This window comes from Ovis canadensis, chromosome 5 (genome assembly GCF_042477335.2).
Source record: "Ovis canadensis isolate MfBH-ARS-UI-01 breed Bighorn chromosome 5, ARS-UI_OviCan_v2, whole genome shotgun sequence".
NCBI classification, from domain to species: domain Eukaryota; kingdom Metazoa; phylum Chordata; class Mammalia; order Artiodactyla; family Bovidae; genus Ovis; species Ovis canadensis.
In genome coordinates this window covers 35,078,747-35,087,653 of record NC_091249.1, presented here as the reverse complement: position 1 = coordinate 35,087,653, position 8,907 = coordinate 35,078,747, and the positions used below count along the sequence as shown (strand labels likewise).

At 40.4% G+C, this 8,907-nt stretch overlaps 1 pseudogene; it reads right to left on the bottom strand.

Moving 5' to 3' along the window:
* Window positions 1–383: 383 nt before the first annotated feature.
* LOC138440674 (prolyl 4-hydroxylase subunit alpha-2-like) overlaps window positions 384–8,907 on the bottom strand; it is a 66,008-nt pseudogene continuing 57,484 nt past the window's right edge.

Sequence of the window (8,907 nt, the reverse complement as noted above, 5' to 3'; positions counted from 1 at the left end):
TTCAAATGCCTATTTCACACTCCTATCTCCCAATATAGTTAAATTACAAGTTTAGTTAAATTAATATTTAGTGTTCACATTATTATGTCATTTATGTAAATACTGCTCACACCTAAGCCATCTAATAAATAAAACAGGTGATTCTTGAACCACACAGGTCCATTTATATGTGGATATTTTTTAAACAGTTTAAATATTATGGTACTATACAACCCCACAGTCCATTGAATCTACTAATGCAGAAGCACAGATATGAATGAATCATGTACACAGAGTACGAACTATAAATTATATGCAGATTTCCAACTGTGCTGAGGGTCAGTACTCCTAATCCCCACTTTGTTCAAGGCTCAGCTATACTTCTATTTCCTTTCTTGTACAACTTTTTCTTTTTCCTGAGGTCAGCAATTGTCTCATTTTGTTTTTAATTTGCTTAATTTTCCATGAACCTATTATTACTTATCCCCATAATTCTCTAAGAAGGCTATAAATTTTTCTCTTCATGATCACTTCCTGTCACAACCTGCTTTGAGCCTCTCCACTGCTCACCACAGCTGCTTCCAGAACAAAGCTCAAATTTCAGCCTTCATGGTTTGGTCCCAGTCTTGAGCTTCATCTCTTGACCCCTGTGCTAAGGCCTCTTTTCATGCAAGAGACAAAGGCAGCCTGTCTCCACACCTACAATGCTGCTTTTAGCTTGAGCCTTGCTCCATGTAGGCTTTACTTGCCTGAGACACCTCTTCCCATCTCTGATTCAAGTTCTCCCTGACTGCAATCTCAGAACCCTTGCCAGAATCCATTTCTCTTGACAGCCATATTCAAGAAGTCTCCACAAGGTTCCCATAGTATTTTGAGAATGTTCAAGGGAAACTCAAATCAATTATTTTAATATTCTCAACAAATTAAGTGGGTAGAGAGCTACATGTTGAAAGAAGGCTCTAAAGTAGTTAGTGTAGAAAATTCTATACAAGGAAATTATCTTGCCTTCATAAGAATATGGCAGCTGTTCACTCCCGGTACAGAGTCTAAGATTGACCACCAAAACCTAGTATGAGGTCACAATGGCTAACCGCACATCTTATATCACTCACCCCACTTGCAGCCCACAAGCACAGGACAGGCAGTATGTTTTGTTAGGTGGTTGCCTTTCCCACTCAGCAGAAGGTTATACCAGAATATGGCTGTTCCCTGGAAAGAGAGGGCTTATCAGAACATATCCTGTTGCTGGTTTTGAGGGAACAAATCAGAAACAGTCTTTGGAAGACACAAATTTTGAACCCAAAAAGAGATGCCACTTGTGATAAGCATATGACTTATTTTTATTCAGGGACAGTCATCAGCTACCTATATAGCCACCACTCCAATTTCACACAGTCTCTGGGACCTGACCATGGAGTACTTCTGAAACTCCAATCTGAAAGGAAACACTCTCACCAAAGTATAAGGGCACAGAGCTCTAGGACTCCACGGGCATTATGCAGGCAGTACCTACCCCTTATGATGTGGTGAACATCTGGAAACCCACCCGACCTTGAAGGATCTCCTATACCTTTTCCCAAAGTAGAGGCCAAAAGATTGTAGTCCAGGTAGAAAGTTAGTTCCTGATGCCATCACAGTCACAGTAAAGCAAGCTAAGGAATGAAGCAGGTAATGAACAAGTCCTGTGCCCTGAAGCAACCAGTGACCTACAAAGAACAGAAATTACCTTCTTGGGTGAAATCATAGTCCCCAGATATGGGAAGACAGTGGCACGACCAGCTTCTACATCATTCATCTGTGAAAACAAAGCATAGTAGTTGCCCCTTCTCACTCAAGGCTCTTAGATTCTATATCCTGCTTGATTTGGGAAGGATCCAGACACAACAAGCTGTTCTTTTTTCCCTACCACCCATGGTCAGTTCAGTTCAGTTCAGATCAGTTCAGTCACTCAGTCATGTCTGACTCTGCGACCCCATGAATCGCAGCATGCCAGGCCTCCTGTCCATCACCAAATCCCGGAGTTCACTCAGACTCACGCCCATCGAGTCCATGATGCCATCCAGCCATCTCATCCTCTGTTGTCCCCTTCTCCTCCTGCCCCCAATCCCTCCCAGCATCAGGGTCTTTTCCAATGAGTCAATTCTTTGCATGAGGTGGCCAAAGTACTGGAGTTTCAGCTTTAGCATCATCCCTTCCAAAGAAATCCCAGGACCGATCTCCTTTAGAATGGCCTGGTTGGATCTCCTTGCAGTCCAAGGGACTCTCAAGAGTCTTCTCCAATACCACAGTTCAAAAGCATCAATTCTTCGGCGCTCAGCCTTCTTCACAGTCCAACTCTCACATCCATACATGATCACAGGAAAAACCATAGCCTTGACTAGACGGACCTTAGTCGGCAAAGTAATGTCTCTGCTTTTGAATATGCCATCTAGGTTGGTCATAACTTTCCTTCCAAGGAGTAAGCATCTTTTAATTTCATGGCTGTAATCACCATCTGCAGTGATTTTGGAGCCCCCCAAAATAAAGTCTGACACTGTTTCCACTGTTTCCCCATCTATTTCCCATGAAGTGATGGGACTGGATGCCATGATCTTCGTTTTCTGAATGTTGAGCTTTAGGCCAACTTTTTCACTCTCCTCTTTCACTTTCGTCAAGAGGCTTTTTAGTTCCTCTTCACTTTCTGCCATAAGGGTGGTATCATCTGCATATCTGAGGTTATTGATATTTCTCCTGGCAATCTTGATTTCAGCTTGCGTTTCTTCCAGTCCAGCGTTTCTCATGATGTACTCTTCACAGAAGTTAAATAGGCAGGGTGACAATATACAGCCTTGATGGACTCCTTTTCCTATTTGAAACCAGTCTGTTGTTCTATGTCCACTTCTAACTATTGCTTCCTGACCTGCATACAGATTTCTCAAGAGGCAGGTCAGGTGGTCTGGTATTCCCATCTCTCTCAGAATTTTCCACAGTTGATTGTGATCCACATAGTCAAAGGCTTTGGCATAGTCAATAAAGCAGAAATAGATGTTTTTCTGGAACTCTCTTGCTTCTTCCATGATCCAGCGGGTGTTGGCAATTTGATCTCTGGTTCCTCTGCCTTTTCTAAAACCAGCTTGAACATCAGGAAGTTCCTGGTTCACATATTGCTGAAGCCTGGCTTGGAGAATTTTGAGCATTACTTTACTAGCGTGTGAGATGAGTGCAATTGTGCGGTAGTTTGAGCATTCTTTGGCATTGCCTTTCTTTGGGATTGGAATGAAAACTGACCTTTTTCAGTCCTGTGGCCACTGATGAGTTTTCCAAATTTGCTGGCATATTGACTGTAGCACTTTCACAGCATCATCTTTCAGGATTTAAAATAGGTCAACTGGAATTCCATCACTAGCTTTGTTCGTAGTGATGCTTTCTAAGGCCCACTTGACTTCACATTCCAGGAAGTCTGGCTGTAGATGAGTGATCACACCATCGTGATTATCTGGGTCGTGAAGATCTTTCTTGTACAGTTCTTCTGTGTATTCTTGCCACCTCTTCTCAATATCTTCTGCTTCTGTTAGGTCCATACCATTTCTGTCTTTTATCGAGCCCATCTTTTCTGGACTCAGTAAAGATCAAGTTGGGCAAACATTTCTGTTCACTGACTCTAAGACCTTTCTCTTTCAAGAAAGGGGAACTGTTTCATAGAGCAACAAGTTTGTTTCTGTTAACAATTTCTGTGTGGGTCTTTCCCCCCGTCCTGACTCCTCTACTTCTTGAACTCCTCAATCTGGCAAAGGTGCTAATTCTTTTCTCTGCAAGAATTCATAAGCACCTGCTACACAGTAAAAAGATTTTCCAACTCTGGAACAGTGATTTTAAAAAATAGGTGTATATATATCCCCTGCCTCACAGTTGGAGCTCCCAGTTATGTACTGTGGTTCTCAACTTTGCTTCTGCCTGATACATCCCAATGAGTCAACTCTTTGCATGAGGTGGCCAAAGTTTTGGAATTTCAGCTTCAGCATCAGTCCTTCCAATGAACACCCAGGACTGATTTCCTTTAGGATGGACTGGTTGGATCTCCTTGCAGTCCAAGGGACTCTCAAGAGTCTTCTCCAACACCACAGTTCAAAAGCATCAATTCTTCAGCACTCAGCTTTCTTCACAGTCCAACTCTCACATCCATACATGATCACAGGAAAAACCATAGCCTTGACTAAACGGATCTTTGTTGGCAAAGTAATGTCTCCGCTTTTGAATATGCCATCTATGTTGGTCATACCTTTCCTTCCAAGGAATAAGTGTCTTAATTTCATGGCTTCAGTCACACCATCTGCAGTGATTTTGGAGCCCCCACAAAAATAAAGTCTGACACTGTTTCCACTGTTTCTCCATCTATTTCCCATGAAGTGATGGGACCAGATGCCATGATCTTCATTTTCTGAATGTTGAGCTTTAAGCCAACTTTTTCACTCTCCTCTTTCACTTTTATCAAGAGGCTTTTTAGTTCCTCTTCACTTTCTGCCATAAGGGTGGTATCATCTGCATATCTGAGGTTATTGATATTTCTCCTAGCAATCTTGATTCCAGCTTGTGCTTCTTCCAGCCCAGCGTTTCTCATGATGTACTCTGCATAGAAGTTAAATAAGCCAGGTGACAATATACAGCCTTGACGTACTCCTTTTCCTTTTTTGAACCGGTCTGTTGTTCCATGTCCACTTCTAACTGTTGCTTCCTGACCTGCATATAAGTTTCTCAAGAGGCAGGTCAGGTGGTCTGGTATTCCCATTTCTTGAAGAATTTTCCACAGTTTTATTGTGATCCACACAGTCAAAGGCTTTGGCATAGTCAATAAAGCAGAAATAGAAGTTTTTCTGAAACATGAGATCGGGGACAGGAGGAAAAGGGGATGACAGAGGATGAGATGGCTAGATGGCATCACCGACTCGATGGACATGAATTTGAATGAACTCCAGGAGTTGGTGATGGACAGGGAGGCCAGGCATGCTGCGATTCATGGGGTCGCAAAGAGTCGGACATGACTGAGCGACTGAACTGAACTGACACATCCCATCTGTCAAGAAGGGCTGACTACAGTAGCCATACACTTGGAAGGGGTCATGAAAGAGATGAGGCCAGAGATCAATACTGGGAGTCTTTGATGTCTACTGGAGTCTCTGATGTCTATCAGTCACCAGTCTACTGGTGTCTGATTGAAAGGAGTCAGTAGCAGAGTTCAAGTGGAGGATATTTAAACCAGAGTGCACTCCATACTTCTCAGCGAGCTAATCCAGCCCTTTACTTATTTAAAATGGAAGCACGTTGTTGTGAAAGTAAAAGTCACTCAGTCCGACTCTTTGTGTCCTCATGGATTATACAGTCCATGGACTTCTCCAAGCCAGAATACTAGTGTGGGTAGCCTTTTCCTTCTCTAGGGGATCTTCCCAACCCAGGGAAAGAACCCAGGTCTCCTGCCTTGCAGACGAATTCTTTACCAGCTGAGCCACAAGGTTGTATAATATTATATAAGTTACAGGTGTTCAACAGAGTGATTCACCATTTTTAAAGGTTATACTCTATTTATAGGTATTATAAGATGTGCCTATATTCCATATGTTGTAACACTTATCCCTGTAGCTTATTCTATACCTAATAGCTTGTACCTCTTACTCCCTTACCCCTTTTCCCCTCCCTTTCCCCACTGGTAATCACGTTTGTTCTCTATATCTCTAAGTTTGCTTCTTTTCTGTCGTATTGACTAGCTTGTTTTATTTTTAGATTCCATATGTAAGTGATATCATACACTATTTGTCTTTGTCTGACTTATTTCACTTAGCATACTGTCCTCCAAGTTCATCCATATTGCTACAAATGGCAAAATTCTGTTCTTTTTTGAGTCTGAGTAGTAGTTTATTGTACATGTATACCACATCTTCTTTATCTGTTCATCTTTTTGGGAATTTAGGTTGCTTCCATACCTTGGCAGTTGCAAATAATGTTTCTATAAACTATGAACCAGGGTATATGTATCTATTTGAATTAGCATTTTTGCTTTTTTCAGATATATACTAAAAAATGGAATTGCTGAGTCACAAGGCAAATAAGTCATAAAAAAAATTATGATTTTCAGAAATCTCCATTCTGTTTTCCATAGTGGCTGCACCAACTCACATCATACCAACAGCGGGAGGTTCCCGTTTCTCCATATCCTTGCCAATATGTGCTATTTGTGTTATTGATGATGGCTGTTCTGACAGGTGTGAGATAGTATCTCACTGTGGTTTTGATTTGCATTTCCCTGAGGATTAATCACATTGAGCATTTTTTCCATGTCTGCTGGCCATCTTAATTTCCTCTTTGGAAAAATGTCTATTCAGTTCTTCTGCCCACTTTAAAAAGACATTTATTTAATTGGGGGCTAATTACTTTACAATAACGTGGTAGTTTTTGCCATACATGGACATGAATCAGCCACGGGTGTATGTGTGTCCCCCATCCCAAACCCCCCTCTCATCTATCTCCCTTCTCATTCCATCCCTCTGCGTTGTGTCAGTGCACCAGCTTTGAGTGCCCTGTTTCATACATCGAATGTGGACTGGTCATCTATTTCACATATGGTAATATACAGATTTCGATGCTATTCTCTCAAATCATCCCACACTCGAAAGTCTTTCATCTACATCTGTGTCTCTTTTGCTGTCTCAGGTATAGGGTAGTCATTACCGTCTTTCTAAATTCCATATATATGTGTTAATATACTGTATTGGTGTTTTTCTTTCTGACTTATTTCACTCTGTATAACAGGCTCCAGTTTCATCTACCTTATTAGAACTGATTCCAATGTGTTCCTTTTAATAGCTGAGTCATATTCCATTGTGTATATGTACCACAGCTTTCTTATCCATTCGTCTGCAGATGGACATCTAGGTTGCTTCCATGTCCTGGCTATTGTAAACAGTGGCACAATGAACACTGGGGTACACGTGTCTCTTTCAATTCTGGTTTCCTTGGTGTGTATGCTCAGCAGTGGGATTGCCAGGTTGTATGGCAGTTCTATTTCCAGTTTTTTAAGGAATCTCCACACTGTTCTCCATAGTGGCTGTACTAGTTTGCATTCCCACCAACAGTGTAAGAGGCTTCCCTTTTCTCCACACCCTCTCCAGCATTCATTGTTTGTAGACTTTTTGATAGCAGCCATTCTGACTGGCGTAAGTTGGTACCTCATTGTGGTTTCGATTTGCATTTCTCTGATTATGAGTGATGTTGAGCATCTTTTCATGTGTTTGTTAGCCACCTGTATATCTTCTTTGGAGAAATGTCTGTTTAGTTCTTTGGCCCATTTTTTATTGGCTCATTTATTTTTCTGGTATTGAAATGCATGAGCTGCTTGTGTATTTTTGAGATTGTCAGTTGCTTCATTTGTTATCTTCTCCCATTCTGAAGGCTGTCTTTTCACCTTGCTTATAGTTTCCTTCGCTGTGCAAAACCTTTTAAGTTTAATTACATCCCACTGGTTTATTTTTGCTTTTATTTCCATTACTCTGGGAGGTGGGTCATAGAGGATCTTGCTGTGATTTATGTCAGAGTGTTCTGCCTATGTTTTCCTCTAGGAGTTTTATAGTTTCTGGTCTTACATTTAGATCTTTAATCCATTTTGACTTTATGTTTGTGTACAGTATTAGAAAGTGTTCTAATTTCATTCTTTTACAGGTGGTTGACCAGTTTTCCCAGCACCACTTGTTAAAGAAATTGTCTTTTCTCCACTGTATATTTTTGCCTCCTTTGTCAAAGTTAAGGTGTCCATAGGTGTGTGAATTTATCTCTGGGCTTTCTATTTTGTTCCACTATTCTATATATCTGTCTTTCTGCCAGTACCATACTGTCTTGATGACCGCAGCTTTGTAGTATAGTCTGAAGTCAGGCAGGTTGATTCCTCCAGTTCCCTTCTTCTTTCTTAAGGTTGCTTTGGCTTTTCAAGGTTTTTGTATTTCCATACAAATTGTGAAATTATTTGTACTCAGTTCTGTGAAAAATGCCACTGGTAGCTAGATAGGGATTGCATTGAATCTACAGATCGCTTTGGGTAGTATACTCATTTTTACTATATTGATTCTTCTGATTCATGAACATGGTATATTTCTCCATCTATTTGTGTTATCTTTGATTTCTTTCATCAGTGTTTTATAGTTTTATATATATAGGTCTTTTGTTTCTTTACTACATTTATTCCTAAGTATTTTATTCTTTTCATCACAATGGTGAATGGGATTGTTTCCTAAATTTCTCTGTTTTCTCATTGTTAGTGTATAGCAATGCAAGGGATTTCTGTGTGTTGATTTTATATCCTACAACTTTACCATATTCATTGATTAGCTCTAGTAATTTTCTGGTGGTGTCTTTAGGGTTTCCTATGTAGATGATCATGTCATCTGCAAATAGTGACAGTTTTATGTCTTCTTCTCCAATCTGGATTCTTTTTATTTCTTTTTCTTCTCTGATGGCTGTGGCTAAAACTTCCAAAATTATGTTGACTAGCAGTGGTGAGAGTAGGCAGCTTTGTCTTGTTCCTGACTTTAGGGGAAATGTTTTCATTTTTTGCCATTGAGGATAATGTTTGCTGTGGGTTTATCATATGGCTTCTATTATGTTGAGGTATGTTCCTTCTATGCCTGCTTTCTGGAGTTTTCATCATAAATGGGTGTTGAATTTTGTCAAAGGCTTTCTCTGTATCTATTGAGATAATCATATGGTTTTTATCCTTCAACTTTTTTAATGGGGTATATCACAATGACTGGTTTGCAAATATTGAAGAATCCTTGCATTCCTGGAATAAAGCCCACTTGGTCATGATGTATGATCTCTTTAATATGTTGTTGGATTCTGTTTGCTAGAATTTTGTTGATGATTTTTGCATCTATGTTCATCAGTGATATTGGCCTGTAGTTTTCTTCT